This window comes from Melanerpes formicivorus, unplaced genomic scaffold, assembly GCF_026170545.1.
Source record: "Melanerpes formicivorus ecotype bairdi unplaced genomic scaffold, bMelFor1.0.p_v2 SCAF_5, whole genome shotgun sequence".
NCBI classification, from domain to species: Eukaryota; Metazoa; Chordata; class Aves; order Piciformes; family Picidae; genus Melanerpes; species Melanerpes formicivorus.
Window position 1 is genome coordinate 19,237,535 of NW_027142357.1, and position 16,040 is coordinate 19,253,574.

At 36.4% G+C, this 16,040-nt stretch overlaps 1 protein-coding gene and 1 long non-coding RNA gene across 2 annotated transcripts in view; one reads left to right on the top strand and one right to left on the bottom strand.

The window, feature by feature from the left end:
• OLA1 (Obg like ATPase 1) overlaps nt 1-16,040 on the top strand; it is a 101,381-nt gene that overhangs the window by 65,932 nt on the left and 19,409 nt on the right. The gene's annotated exons all lie outside the window — the stretch shown is intronic.
• Nucleotides 14,368-16,040, bottom strand: part of LOC137441285 (uncharacterized) — a 59,482-nt gene continuing 57,809 nt past the window's right edge. The window contains exon 5 of the long non-coding RNA XR_010987365.1: nt 14,368-15,711. This is a non-coding gene — a long non-coding RNA (uncharacterized lncRNA). The remainder of the gene's footprint in view (nt 15,712-16,040) is intronic.

The window sequence follows — 16,040 nt, forward strand, 5'->3', positions numbered from 1 at the left end:
TAATGTAGGAAACAGCAGTAAAATGTTTTCCTAACTCTTACAACTATAGAAGTGCTTAGAACAGCAAAGGGGAGGAGAGGATTTTGGGTTGTGGGTAGAGAGGAAAACTAAAAATGTCTTTGTTTTAATGGGTCACTCTTTCAGAATTAATGAGTATTTTAATTAATAGTTAAAACACACATTTAAGTGCTAACATATTATTTTTCAATCCAAGAAAAGAAGGAAACACTGTGAAAGATAGGACTATTGTGTGTTTGAGTAGGTGTATTGACCTTTTGAAAGATGTAGAAACTGGAATGGCTCCAAGCAGTTACTTGCTGGTTTTAACAATGTTGAATTAGTCATTCAGTTGATTTATGATTAAGACCTAGCCCCTGAAGAGAAGCTGACATGGCAGCTGTGTCAGTCGCACTTGTGTTGTGATCAGATGACAGTAATCATGATGTTGTATGAGGGAATCCACTGAAACCATTCTTACTACATATTGCTGTGCTCCAAACGAACCTCTTTTATAAATTATTAAATAAAGCTCTCTTAAAAATTATTCCTAATGGCTTTTGTGTGGATGTGCTACTTTAACATGGTGCACATGGATTTCAGTTTTACCATGGAAATAGTGTAAATAAGCTTATTAATTTTCAGTTAGAACTGCTTTCTGAATCACAGAATGTCCTGTAAATCGAGGACATGGGATTTATCAGCCCTTCACCTAATTAAAGGTTTACATTTTGGTCTTGCTAAACAGGGTGCTTTTAGCCAGTCATAATATGGATTCCAATTATGACATATACTGAGCTAATTAATGAGCGGATGTAGTGGACCATACTTAGCATACTGTTTGGTTTAGTAATTTGGATTTACTCTTTGCAGTGAGCACCAGGAATACTGCATAGGCTGATCTTTTGACTCAACTTCTCAAGTCTAAACAAGTGAATTTTTTCATGCTATGTATAGACTGTAATTTAAAGAGCTGATCACGCTGCTAAAGATTTGCTAACATCTGTAGCATTGTAACTAAATCATCTGATGCTTGATACAGATTTTTGACCTTTGTTTTCTCTAATGTAATTCAGACTTGTGTATTCCAATCTGTGTTAACATTGTTTTGAAGGGACTGTTTCTCAAAATGTTGTGGTAGATATTGTTGACAAAAATAAGCTGATTGTTATGGGAATGGGGTACCTCTCTTTTGAGGTACCTTATTCCCGTGTATTTAGAAAGGTGGTATATGTAACCTTTTCCCCATTAATTTTTATAGTATTTTTAATGTCCTTAAGATAGATAGGGGCATAATTAGGTCAGATGAAAGGTCTGGATTTTCTGGCGGCATGTTTCTGACAGGCCACTAACAGATCTCTAGGGAAGATTATAGGGACATGTTAAAAAACCTGTGTGTATCCAGCTTCTTGCAATCTGTTACTGTAGGACTGGCTAAGCATGATACACTTGTGGTTAATAATTTTTTACTTATTCTATTAATTTAGCCACTGACCTTTTGAACCCAAGTATACTTTTGGCATCCCAATATCCTGAATCAGGGACTTCCAGTTTAACTATGTGCTGTGTGGAGAAGTACTTCCTTATGCTTGTTTTGGATCTGCCACATCATAATTTGATTTGATGCTCCTTAGATCTTGTACTATGAGAGTGAATAATCCTTTTCTATTCATCTTTTCCATATTGCTTCAGATGTTCCAAATATTAAAGAAAAAAGGAGGTGGAGGAGGGAGCAGGAGGGTAAATCTGACATGAAGAAATACATATTGAGGGTAAAGTGCATTAAAGACTTATTGGACTGAGTATGAAATTATCTACTTCATTCAGTCTTTCATTTGTAAATAGTTAGGAAAGAAGATTATTACCTCATGAAAAGTATAGCCTGGGTGGTTCTGATTGTATTTCTGTGAGGATGTGTCCAGTAGTAGAACAGATCTAATAGTTGAATGTTCACTGTCTCAGCAGAATAGCAGCAAAGCACTGTCATGAGCTGGTAGAATAAGAGGATGGTAATAGGAGAAGAAGAAATACTACCAGAAGGTTTTCATAGCTTCAGTACTCTTGTTAAATACAAGGGAAAAAAAATAAATAAAAAGAACTCAACTATAAAAATCCCTGTGCTCCCAAACCTCACTTCCACCCTTAAATAATGGTTGCTTATTATTTATATTATCTGTGTATAAATTGTGTTGCACTCACAAATTGTGAAGTCAAGTGCTCAGAGTTAAAAAGATCCAGAATTTAGACTTCCTGTTTCACTTTTGCTACCTGATTGAGTGTGCATACCTTACAGCTCAGGTGGTTTTTCCACGGAGCATTTACCCATTGTGTAGTAGGGGATAGTGCATGCTATTTAGTAAACTGTTATACTGTACACAGTATTCTGTACTGTGCCTTACAGAAATTAATTTCTCATCCATCAACCTGATGGATGGGGGTGTGTGGATTGTGGGTTATTTTGTGTGTTGGTCTTTTTGTTTGTTTTCCCTTCCCCAACACCTTTGCCTGACATTGCTAGTTGACTTCTTGTAGTCTTACCAATTATGGTGACTTTTTGTTTAGTTATTCTTTCTATCCCAGACCTGTTTCCCCCACCCTATTTCTAGCCTGCATGTTCTCCGTGGGTCTTCAGCAGGTTGTCTCCCCCACTTTCATTTCATCCCATTCTTGCTGGCTTAGTTCCAGTCCAGTCCTTTGGTCTGGATGATTTCTTTCACCAGACTTCCTGCTTTGCTTTCCTTTGCCTCTGGAGTCTTTGTCTCTGTTCGAATGTGAATGCATATTGTGTGAGTAACAGCAGGAACTGGGGACACCTCTCTGAGCATGGGGAAGATGGGTCCCTGCTCTCAGCTCTGATGTGTAAGCTCACCCACAAAACCACCTTCCAGGAGAACTTCAATGAAGTCTTCTGTTTGCACATGAGTGCTGTGTATCATAGAAAGAAATTAAATCACTAAGACTCTTCAGTGTTAAATTTGAGCCATGTAGCTACTGAGGACATGAATTTCTGATTTGGATGGACTTCTGTATAGAATGGGATGGTTTATCACTGCCACAGCTTTTACTCTGTGCCAAAGTCTTGGTTCCTAATCATGAGGACAGCAATTTTTTTCAAATAAAATGTTACTGACATTTTTTAAGAATTGCCAGTGCTGCATGATGAAGCAGTTTTCAAAAATTTCAGTCCACCCATACTTACAATGTGGGTTGCAAGGTGAGGAAACAAAGCTTCAGTAATTTACTTAGGATATATTGTATCTTGAAACTGGTTTGAAAAAAAAAAAAAAGAGGGTGGTGGCGGAGGGGAACATCCTGTGTTTGGGGAAGGCCTGTCTCGGGCAGATAAAGGTAGTTTCAAGCTGTTTTACAACTCATCAAATGCTGCAGACTTTAGAGAGCAGGATGACCAGAGTAACGAAGAAGAGCCCAGCATGCCACAACAGCAAACACCAGCCCAACACTGCTACACCCCAGTGAGCCTCTTGTATTCTCTGAGAACATCCATGTGCATCCAGCTGATTGTACCGTCAGAGTAATGCAAATGAGACTAGGAAATAATACTTCCTATCAGTATGTCTGTGCGAGTGAAAGCAGCTCCAAGTAGCTTTTCAGCTTCACTTCTGTGTGTATGAATCCCACTCTTACCAGCTGCATGTCATACCAAACCTCCTTTTGAAGAATTACTTTGCTTCCTATCTTCTGTTTCTTTTTTTTCCTTCCTCCACATGCTCTTCTTGGTTGTGGTTTTGTTGTTTTGTTTTTTTTTGGTATTTGGTTTGGTTTTTTTGTCTGTCATCACTGTGATTTCTGATCTGTTTATATACAATTCTGTGGGTGCAGTTGTGATCTTGAGCAATCACAGCTTTAAGTTTGAATGCTACACCAGGTTGTGTAGTTGGCTTATGCAGCCTTACGAATTCCTACCTAACAATATTTTTTAATCCTTTTTAATACCTGCATGGCTGTTCATAGAATTAAGTAATTTGTGTGATATTTTATTTAAACACTTGAACTTTCGTAGGCAAAATCTAGAACAAGAGATGCTAGCTTTCAATAAGCAAAAAGGTCACTATGTAAGTTACACAAACCTATGATGGGTGAGAAGTGCTATCTGAACACGTCAGAAACTTTTTCTTCCTTGATCCTCATTGGAATTTGGACTTTCCAATAAAAATGTTTGTCACCTTTATAAACATGTGGTACTTAAGATATATAGTGCTTGGGGAAAGAATAATGTGGTACTAGATTTCAAATCAAATACAGAACTTTGCTTCATTCAATGTATAGATAACATGAGCAGTGAAGAGAAGGATTCACAGAAATGGTATGTGGTGACTTTGTTGAAGACAAGGATGTAGGCTTTGTTGCAAAATCATTGCAATGAGGCATTGCAGCACGTCATGAGATACAGCATCCTTTTCAAACTTCAGTCTGAAGAATACGTAAACTGCTCATAAACGTGATAAGCGGAGATAGTCTGAGTATGGATTTCACTACTGTGTAGTGGATATGGAGAAAGCAGAAACTAATAAATAACTGCTCTTCTTTCTTCCCATTGCAAAGGGCTTACTTAAGTTTTGTGCTGCTGACTTCCCACTGTTGGGGAAGCTTGTGCTTTATGCATCACTTTTCTTACTATTTTCCTAAAAGTTTTGGTGCTGGTGAAATCGCAGACATTGTTTTTGGGAAATGTTCTCTTCTTTAAAATCAAGTTAGCCAATAAAAATATTTATATTGCTAATAACTGCTTTTCCCCCTCCCCCTGCAATTTGTACCAGTGATTTGTCTCCTGAACGATGTCTGCAAAGAAACTGTGTGTTTTGTCAACGTGTTTTTTCAAAGGCTTTCTAAATGTGCTTGGAGTGATTTAAGTGTGCACTGTATGTAGTTATGGTCCTTCACTGAATGCTGCTGTCACAGGCTTAAGTGACTAAGCAATGTGCTGCTTTCTTGCCTGAATGCAGATTTCTAGTTCTTTGAATCCATTATTCTTTAGAATGCTTACCTCGTATTTATTGCAGATTAGAGCATAGCTTTTGACAATGTATAGTTTTATGTAGTTTTACTGTTTTAGTTTTACTGGCAGCAGAATGAGTTTGGGAATTTTGAGTAGTATCTTTTTTGATACTCACTTTTAAAGTGAGATTTTTAGCTTTGAAGGAGCTCCTCTTGCTTTTTGTGTCTTACATATTTAGATCCATACTACCTTCAGTTTAGAAGAATTGTGCAAGAGATTGTTGTTCTTTTTAGTAACTATTTATTCTCATTGGTTTTTACTTACTATTACATATTATCATTAATTTATTGAACTCTGTGCCTTTCAGTGTGAGTGAGTGGTGTTAGCCTCTGTCAACTAGACAGCATAGAAACAGAAGTAGTGCATAGTCCGTAAAGCAAATAAATTCCTCTTTCAGTTCAAGGGGAAAAAAGCTACTGTGGGTATGTGTCCCTAGCTTTTAGCATCTGTCGGGTCATTATTATTATATCTGACATGGCATTTGAAAACTACCAGTCGTTTTTGTGGGAGTCCTGTCATGAGTTTGGAAGATGAAGAGGAATGTTACTGAGTTGTGAGTGGCTGTGGTCTCACTTGGTGTGATGGGAGCAGCACAAGTAGCTCCTGTTCTGTATTGTGATCTGACACCTCCTTGCTGTGTGTAACTAGAGGCTCCTGTTCTGAAATAAGAAGATAATTACTTGAATTGCTTTTGCAAAATCTCCTCTTTATGGGAAAATTTGTATTGGACATTGCAGTCAGTGTCACTATAACTATCTCTTAATGTCCAAATTAGTAAGTAACTGTCATAATCTGTTACTCAGTGTGTCTGATTTGCAGACAGTACCTCTAAAATTCACCTTATGCAATTTGTGTCTGTATCATGTATTGAACGTATCTTGTTATTACATGCTACTGAGTTCTGTTACTCCAAGTTCTCATAGTTGAAGTTAATTTTATTTCACCTACCATTTTTTGTCTCACTGCAGTTGATTTTTGAGATATTTATGGGGCCTAGGAACAATACTCATCCTGAAATTGTTCTTTATGAGTGGTCTGCAGCACCTCAGGGGGAATATTTTGTGGATTATTGTACTGTTTTCTACAAGTAGAGGCTAAATTGAAATAGCAACCCATCAGAAATAATTTACTATAAATTTAAATTTTTTTTTTGAGAAGGAATATTCATTTATAAAATTGGAAATATAGGCTGCTGTGACACCCGTTTTTCACACTGACTTTTGCTCTGAAGTAAATTCTTTGTTTCACAGTTGACAGACATGTTTTTTCATTGATTATTTTGAAAATCTAATTCCTTTAATTTTTTAAAGTACTTTATCTTTTCATTTTATGGCTATTTACAACTCAATTCTATATGTTAAGTTTGTAGAAATATGTTTTCATTTAGTTGCTTGTTTTTCTCAAGAAAGATCACTTACCTTATAGTGTTTTGCAAAAGTATTTTCTTTTCAAATCTTGAGTTTCTTCTAATGAGTAATGCTAATGACTGATGTTCAAATGCTGACAATCACTAGTTTTACAATGCATAGAACTGTGTCCTTGTTTTGAAACCAGAAATAGATGCTTCTCTAGGCTTAAATTTGAGATGAAAGTTTGTAAATTATGTATGCTTAATGGAAGAACTGACAAATGAGACATTAAGTATGGGTATCTTATTTATCTATATTACCAATGCTTGACCTTAATTATTTTCAGTTTGGAGAGAAGTTAAAGTAAATCATGTTTGGGATGTACTGCACTCTAAAAGTAGTTTCTAAAGCCTGAAGAGGTGTTTAGATGATAAATATTTTTAAAAGTAAGTGCATGCACTGATTTTGTACTTTAATGCGTTGTCATTGTCCAACTGAGTGATCAGATTCACTGTATGCCACATCCCACTCTTGCTATATGCACTGGCACAGTATTACTCTTCTGAAGTGAAGATGTATTTAAATGTGAAACAAATGGCCTTTAAAAAAAAAAATACATTCTTACACCTAATACATGGAAAACCTGCTCAACATTGTCAATCTGAAACATGTGATCGTTCTTCCAGCTTATGTTTTATTTCATTAAATCCATACCTGCTTTTATTTAATCAAAGTTTTGTCCCAGGATCTTCAGATTAATGAAGTGTGCGTGCATGTGCATATGTGCTCAGCTTCCCATAGGATTTAAAAAAAATTGTAGTTATTTAACAATAACTTTAGGAGGGTAAATGTTTGTCTTCAGCTCCCTCTATCTGCCTGTCTCTATTTGACTTTGTGAGTTAATACTTTTCGTAAGTTGATCCTTCAGATTGGAATCAGCCGATAAGATTCTATGTCTGGGCAAATAAATGAATATCATAGTAAAGAGGCATGGAGGACTAGTAAGGAATTTAGCTATTCAGAGTTAAAACCCAAGGATAATATCTTTGTGTTTAGATGGTATGTTTCTGAGATATTTTTCCATTTTGGTCATGTCTAATTTCTCTACTAGGTTCTCCATGAAGGTACAGCTATACGCTCAAAGTGTATTAAACAGACACATGATTGTAGCTGCCTCTCTTGCAGTAGTGTGTGGCTGTGCGATAGCCTGTTGTTTCGATTTCTAGGTATGTTAGTGCCCTAATGACACAGAGGGTAACTAGATTGTTCTATTAGTAATTTCTGACAAACAGAAATTATTTGATGTGCTAAAGCTATTTCTGACAGAAGATATAAAGTTTTGACAAACGTGCATGGCACAGCAAGTGTCCAATTCTAAAGAGCAAAATAAATGCAAACCACCATTATGGGGAACACAAACAGCCTGAAAGCAAGTTATCAGTAAGCAAATAATTGTTGAACTGTTATGAATGGAATAGGATGTTGAAATAGGGCATGATTGGCTGATGTTACATATGTCCTTGATTACCTTCCCTGTGCTTTTATCCTAATAAGTGACATTCTTTGTGTTCCCTTGGATGGCTAGACAGTCTGACACTGAAGAAGAATAAATATTGCATGTGGTACACATTAAGCTGTCATCTAGGACAGCATTTATAAAAAGTAACTAGAAAAATTCATAAGAAATTCTGCAGTGCTACAGTTTCCTGGCTCCAGTCATAATTGTCAAAGTTCTTGACACATTCAGGTCTTCTGAAATGATTTGGGTTTACAGTTTCTTAGTGTGTGAATAATTATTAAGAATTCATTTTCTCTCATGATGCAGACTCTTAATGTTTGTTCTGAGAATGTTGCATTTCCATTAAAGGCCATGTATTAAAAGAAAAATAAAATACCAGCTGGGTGTATGTAGCTAGTCCTCTTGCAGAAGTCAGAACTAGGAAATGTATATGTATAAAATAAAAGTAGGTGTTGAAATGAAAAAGCTCTTTAAAATGCTGTCTTTGAATCTTGATGGAAAATGCACTATGAGCATTATTGTAACTACTGTTCTACTTTGGAAATAGACCTATTTTTTGTGTAAAATATCAGTCTTCTGTTTTTCTTTACTGACTTGAAATTAAGACTAAAAACCAACATAGCAGGATATCATCATCTCTGCAAGAGCAATGGAAGAAAACCCCTTTTGATCTATCTGAACTAATAAGTTAGTGTCTGAATGGTAATTATTTTAATCTTTAATTCTGACAAGAGGGAAGTGTAGTAGTTACATTCTTCATACTTCTAAGTCTCTACATTTCTCTTGACAGTTTATATGTTGACCAAGAAATACTCAGTGACTCCTTTGTCTTTCTGCATGTTTGTCTAGTACTTCATAAAATACCATGATGTGTTCTGGAGTTAGAAAATTCCACTATAATTATTTTAAAGAATTTTTACAGCTGTATCACTGACCATGTCAGTGGAACACTCCCACTGTATACTGTATTTGTGGTATACTCTGGTTTTGCTGCATATGAGAACACAGCCTTCTTCCAGTTGTGGGTACCTGTCTCTCTATTTGTGACAGTATTGTCTAACTCAAGTGATCATTTGTTCCAATGATTTACTGAATTAAGAGTAACCCATAAGGAACAATAGCCTGGTACCACTTCACCAAGTTACCTGAAGGACAAGCAGAATTTTATATGTGACATTGTGCTTACTCTCGTCCCTCTTCTAAGTTAGAAGACCTTGTTGTGAGTAGCTTGGAAAGAGAAAATAGATTCATTAGCTCTTTCATAAATTTCATTTAATGTTAAGTGCAAAGTCTTAAAATAGTTCTTGTAACAGGATAGGGGGAGGAAAAAAAAGTGTGTTCATGGGAACAGATGAAGCTGAAACACCTGCTTAGGTTGAAGAAAGTTTTCTCCAACTATAACACTGCTCAAATGTTACAGGTAACTGTTAACTCTGTAGACCACTACAGAGCACAAAATATTTGCCCAACTGGTAAATTGAACTGTAAGTCCCACTGTGGGAAATTGCTTTGCTGTGCTCCAAACAGCAGTTATCTTAGTAATTGTACCTGAATTCTTTTGTGGCTAATAGACAGTTGATGTCCTTCTTGCCACAACAGAATTATTTTATTGCAATATTATTAATTCTAAAAATTTCAGATAAAATGTGTTTATATAGTTTAGGATGGTCAAAGTGTGATTTTTAATTGGTACTCTGGGAGCACTGGATCTGAGTTCAGAATGTGCGTAACCCCGCATTTCACATTCTAAACCGGCGCTCACAACAAGGAGCTTATCAGAGCAAATTGTCTAGTCCATCCCCTTCCTCACTCAAAACCTAATGACCCTTTATCATCATGGTTTAGATTGCTGGACACAGATGTGAGAAAATACAAGTAATCTACAGGTAACTACAGTAGCTGCACTGATGTTCTCAGAGAACTGACTGCTGGGAAGATAAAAAGCTTCCCACAGAGCCTGTGACTTTCCAGCAGCAAAGCACATCATGAGCTCATACATGAAGTTTTATTTGCTGAAGATTCACAATAAGATGCATTAGGACATTCAGCAGGGACCCTTCTTAGATGAGCACAAGAATTCAGTGAGGTTGTTAGTTGATGCACTAGTGCATGGCTTCATACTAAAACTAGAAAGTCCAACAATAGCAATAATGTTTCTTTTTGAGAACAAACTACAGTTGTAATATGATATTGAAGTTAACACCATTTGTTGCTTCATACTAAATGATCTAATCTCATTGAGGTTTTTTTGCTATGGAAAGTATTCATGTGGGAAGGGGAAAAAAAAGGCAAAACTGCTGGCTGTTGAAATACAGAGCAAGTAGTACATGCTAGATAGGAAGGCAGAAGTAAAGTCTTATATGAAAAGATTGGTGTATGATTAATTGCTGTCTTTTTTTTTTCCTCACCACTTTTTGTTGTAATCATGAAGTAGATCTAAAAATCTTTGTATGTGATTTGATATTTTGCCAAAGATTAAGAAGGAAATAAAATATTCTTCAGATAAATTTCACATACCTTAAGGTTAAGCAAGTAATGGACTTGTTTACTATTTGTGGTTGGTTTTTTTAATATAGTTTTGTAATTCAAGAAGCTGCTGTAATATAATTTTTATTTTTAGTGATTCAGTAAGGTTGAAATGTATCTATCTGTTAAACCAGATGGGAATGATCAATGTGACTCAGTCTGTCTGCATTTTCTTTCACTTCTGAAGTAACTCAAGTATTAACACAGTTATTTAAGTAGAAAAGTGAATTTGGATGCTAAAATGCCTTTTCTGTTTCTTTTAATCATCTAAGTTTTGGTTTTGTGAGGAGAGAGATAACATGACATGAGAGGTAAAGGTCCTCCACAAATGAGGATCTGCAGAGGGTGATATTAATTACTAAGGAGGCAATAAGCATTACAGTGGTGGCCTTTACATTAAATGATAATTTTGCAAAAAGCCTAAACCCCAGGCCAAACAAAACCTCTGAGCAACCTTTTCCCACTCAAAAAGAAACAAAAATTAAATTTTACAAACAACGTACCTCCACCTCTGGTAGTTTGAAGAAGACTAACTGATGTCCGTTCTTTTAACGTAAGTCATTGCGCTCTCTTTGATCACCCTTAAGGCTTCTGTGTTCTGTAGTGATCCTGAGGCGTTACTCTATCCGGATTCAGTGCTGCTGGTGGTGGCAGACCTTTGAGCAGGAGCAGGTAGGACTGGCTGTAAGGCTGTGGTTCTCAAGCTGAGCTGGTGTCAATAGCAGTGGTCTCCTTAATTTTCTATTGTGTCCTTGATCCCTCATGAGAGGAAATGACAAGGTACTGTGAAAACTATGTACTGTTTGTTCTTCATATTACCACTTGCCTCTTGCACTTCTAATGCCCATTTTCCAGTTTATGCCAACCTAAATGTTAACAACCAAACTCAAATGGCAGAGCCCAACAGGCACTACAAAATTGTTTTCAGTCATTCCACATGCCTTTTGGTTCATGGTACAGAAGTATTTTCTGTCTTTCACTAGCAAATAGGAGCTAGAGATATATTCTATATGTGGGTCTGCAATAATGTAATTATATATTATATTACTATATATTATACACACATGTATTATCTTGTTCTGTTTTGTCTTTTGAGGAAGACAAAAGAAGTAAGGAGATGTATGTATTGTGAGACTGAATCCCCCTCTTTTTTTTGTCTTGAAATTAATTATAACGAAATCCATGAACAAATTGCAGAAAACACTTGATATATCCTTTTTATGATATATACTGTGTTTCATATTTAGTTCTCAGCCACAGTAGACATGCAGAAAAACAGAAAAAATGTTGGCTGTTACAAAGTTTTGTTTGAGCTTTTTAAACTGAGTGATTAGCAGAAATAATGACCCTGTCAGCCTTAATCACATTAAAATGTGGTTAACATCATTTAATTTTTTCTACTTAATATGCGAAAATTTCCAGTAGATTTGCAGTGAAGGCCATTGAAATTCCATTAGAACAAGAATAAAAATTTCAGGCATCATTTATTCAGAGAGGGAATAAAGGTCTCGACTGAAAACTGCTGAATCTTTCTATTAGGGAAACTATGAATCATTGCACTGAGCAGTGCCTTCAGCTTCTATAGGACTGAATCTGGGTTGCTTCTGAATGGAGTAGTGCATTTGTAGTGTGGTGCTTTGCTCAAAACTACAGTATGTAAGTTTTGCACAAATACAGGAGATGCTTTCTCCATAAAAGAATATGAATCAATGTTTTATAACTGCCCTAGAACTGGGGAAACGTTTCTGGTTTAGGCATCTCATCACAGTGAAGTTCCATACTTTGCGTTATTTTCATTAAAATATTTACAAAGTATCACCTTTCTGATTATTATGTAATGTATAGTTGTGGTTTCTTTGTGATAAATAGCAAAATGAGGCCATGTGCATCTATGGCTGCCATGTTAGGTCATGTAAAATCTCCTACACTCTTGGCATTTCTTGTTGCGTACTCCACAGGTCTGTACCAAAAGCACAACATACAATAGCTGTGTGAATGTGCTAGGCAGACTATCAACTGCATCTTTCTCTGAGAGAAATGTCTCTTTCTAGGAAAGATGCAACTTTTATTAGCTTTACTGTGTTTATCTGCTCTAAGCTCCCATTTTTTTGTCCTCTACCTATGAACAGAAATTTCATGTGTGGTCTGTGCTTTTTTAGCCTCTACCAAAGGAGTCGTATGGAATATGTCTTTATAACAAATATTGCTGTATGTATTTGATGAGATAAAATACCTTTATTGAATTGGGTTTGTGTCTCTGGTACATAGGTAGTTACCTACCTATGAGGTGGGGTTATTTTTGTTTTTTAAATTCATATTTCTTTCCTGAATCTAGTTTATTTCAGGCTATTACACAATTACTTTGACCCCTTTCTAGTAGGAAAAATTATTTAAATGCATTGGATTTGGGCAGAACACAAACGATACTATTTCAGTAGTTGTATGATTCATATTCATCTTTTAAACAAAGTGTAAGAAAGTACAATGGTAAATATTTAATGTGGTGCTGAATACTGAAATCCACAATGGCCAAAGAATTTTTCTTTAAAATAGCTGTTACTAAACATAAGGATTGAGCAGACATAACACAAATTTGTTACTGCTTCTGACCCAAATTTGCCTCTGTATGTTGAGGAACAAAGGAAACTGAATAGGAGGTGGGTCCCTAGCAAGGACCAGAACTTTTAACCCTGCAGATAAGATAAAAGAAAGTAAGAGTATGGGAGTGACCAAAAGCTGGGGTAGGAGGGAGGTGCAAATTGAATGAAGAGGTGTCAGTTTTGGGAGTTGTTTGGAAGCATATTGCTAAAGAGCTCTTGAATTAGGATAGAAAGCTTTGAAGGCTGAAGGATGACACTGAGAGTGAGCTGCTAGAGTGAGCAACAACATCCAGAGTGGGATGCTGGATGGAATGGGAATGTGGCCAGATTTGAGGAAGAAGCATCAGAAGAGACTGTACTCACTAGATTTTTCTCCCTAGAAAGCACAGCATGAAATTCAGAGGTACTATGTCCTTTTGTTTCTCTGCTCTTAGCAAGTATCTGTGACATCTTACAGCAGAACTCGTTACATCTTCCCAGCTTTAGTCTGTTGAGGGGCAAAACCTCACTGTGCAGCTCCTTTAGCTCTGAGATGATTTGTGTAATGGTATGTCAGGAGTGTATCCAGTTTAGAATTCAGCATGTTTGTAGTTTGCCTTTTTTAGAAATTCTAAGTTACTGCTATATTAAGTGTCTTAAACAGTCTGAAGTCAGAAAATTTTGAAATGAAAGTTGCTAGTGCATTTCAGAATCCATGTCCTGCCCCAAAGGGTTGTCTGTGCGTGGGTGTAGCAAACAGGTCCCTTTCCATGTAAAGGACAAACTTGCTCTTGAGGGTGCAGTTAAGGTAAGAGACTTCTGATGGGAGCAAAACTTGATGCTGATGTAGAACTTGAGGAAGACATGGGGTAGCTTTGTGTTAGGCATTTTACATGTCTGGAGGTCTGGCAAGGGAGAACTGGATTCTGTTGCCAAGTAAGAAAATTCCATTAAAATGTTGACACATTTTAAAATGATCACATTCTTAATTGCCTTTATTTGGCCATTTAGGATAATTAAGTACAATGTGCTCATTAGTGCTGTCTTAAAAATGTGTAGCTTGCCCAAATTTTAAAATTCCTCATTGCCAGGCTGTGACACAAGTACTGCAGCCGCTTCTGCCTTGCCCATGCTTCTCTTGAATGGAACTAGTAACTCTATGTAGACTAGTTCTGACTTCTGTTTTAGTTAGGAAGAGCAGATCTCATGAAGTGTAGTTTTCCAAGAGGTGGAGTCGTCTTTACAACAGTGATTACTAATTTATACTCATTCTTTAAAAAGCAGTGACATGGTGCACTGAACTGCCAGCCTGGTCAGCTGGTTATCTCTAACTTGGTCAAGTATGTGATGGTTGAATTCTTCATACCTTTTGCCCAGTGGAGGTACTGGTTTTTACAAAATCTATAGGAACTTGGTTTGTTAGGAGATTGAGATCTCTTTTGTCGCTCTTTTGCATTTCTGCATAGTACTTCTGAATTCACAAAGTGTAGTGCTTCCTTGTAGCTACATGGTAATCCCTAAATTACTGTAATCCCTCCTCTGTGTTCAGTACAGAACCAGTTAGTGTTGGTAGCTACACAGTATAATGACTTTCATAAGTTAATTAAGGTTTTTTCCCAACAGTAGCTGATTGTTTTGCACTGAACCTCACTGTTAACTTGGGTTGAAAATGTTTTGCTAATTTCCATCGTACATTTTTCCATGACTCACTCATTTTTTTGTTGGTTCTGGCAGCTTTGTCCTGTAGATTAAATTGTATTTTATCTAACTGCTGTTTACCTCCAGTACTTATTTAAAGCAGGCATTACCAATTTTCTTTTTGTCTCTGTCATTTACATAGGTCTGCATTCCTCTGGTAATCTTAGGCCTGTTCTGAATTTAGCTGACCACAGCTGCACATACTACTCCACATGCTTTCACAAATACCTTATATGCAGATAGAATGCATCCTGTTAAATGAGCGGGAGCATTTCCAGTAGGATCTGTAGACTACATTTGCATTTTCCCTGCTGTATTGTCTTAGGGGCTCAGAGTTGTTTTGAAGAAGACTTAACCCATCATCATCCCCCTTCTATGTCCCTTCCAATTGATGTACACGATGACTATCCTTGAGGAAAATGTCTCCTGCTCTTGTACTGAATGTAAACTTTACATGCCACTAACGTTTATGTCAAGGTCACTTATGTATTTAAACAAGGTCAGTCATAAGTTTGATTCTTGTGAAACTTAACTACATCCTTAAACATGAATTTGTACTCCTATTAACAGATCCCCATGCATGGCTCAGTACTAAACCTGTACAAATCCACTTCCCCCTCTTTTCTGGCTGAATGGTTTCACACATAGGACAACTATGTATTTCTCCTGTATAGAAAGTCATATGTCATATCAATGGGAGAATGAATTTGTCAGGACATGCTTTATTTTTCTCTTTAAACCAAATTAATTGTGTTTACTGAGGTTATTTTCTGTGATCCTTTCTTCTTTGGTGTTATGGCTCAACCAAACCAAGTCTAAAATAGCATTGTATCTGTTGACTCTTTGGTGAAGAAGTAGTTAGAGTATCATGTCCCACATCCCAGAATAACCTGTCACCATGATTTTTTTTTTTTTTTTTTTTTTAAAGTATTTTTCCATTGATTAGGTCTGCTGATAACCATGTAACACTTACCAGAGCTCTCACCTGTTGAACAGCTTTTTCCAAGTTGAAATTCCATGGCACTTCTGAAATAGAAGAATCCATTTGAGCATTAAAATAGAAATGGTACTTTTCATTGTTTACTGAAACTTTTCTTACAACTTGTGCTGGAAGAATGTAATTGATCTAGGCAGTTAAAGAGTTTTTAATCGTAACAATCTGGATGCAAGTTGAATAACTTCACTAATGCTTTGGCTGTATTGTATCATTTTAGTCTTCAGGTGTGTGCTTGGGTGAAGTGTTTTCTACTTTTTTGAATAGAAGGGATAAATATAGAGAAAGTAGGAATAATTTTATCAAGGCTGTTAGAAGTCTAGGGCTTTTTTACATGGGAAATGATCAATATTTGAAAGTA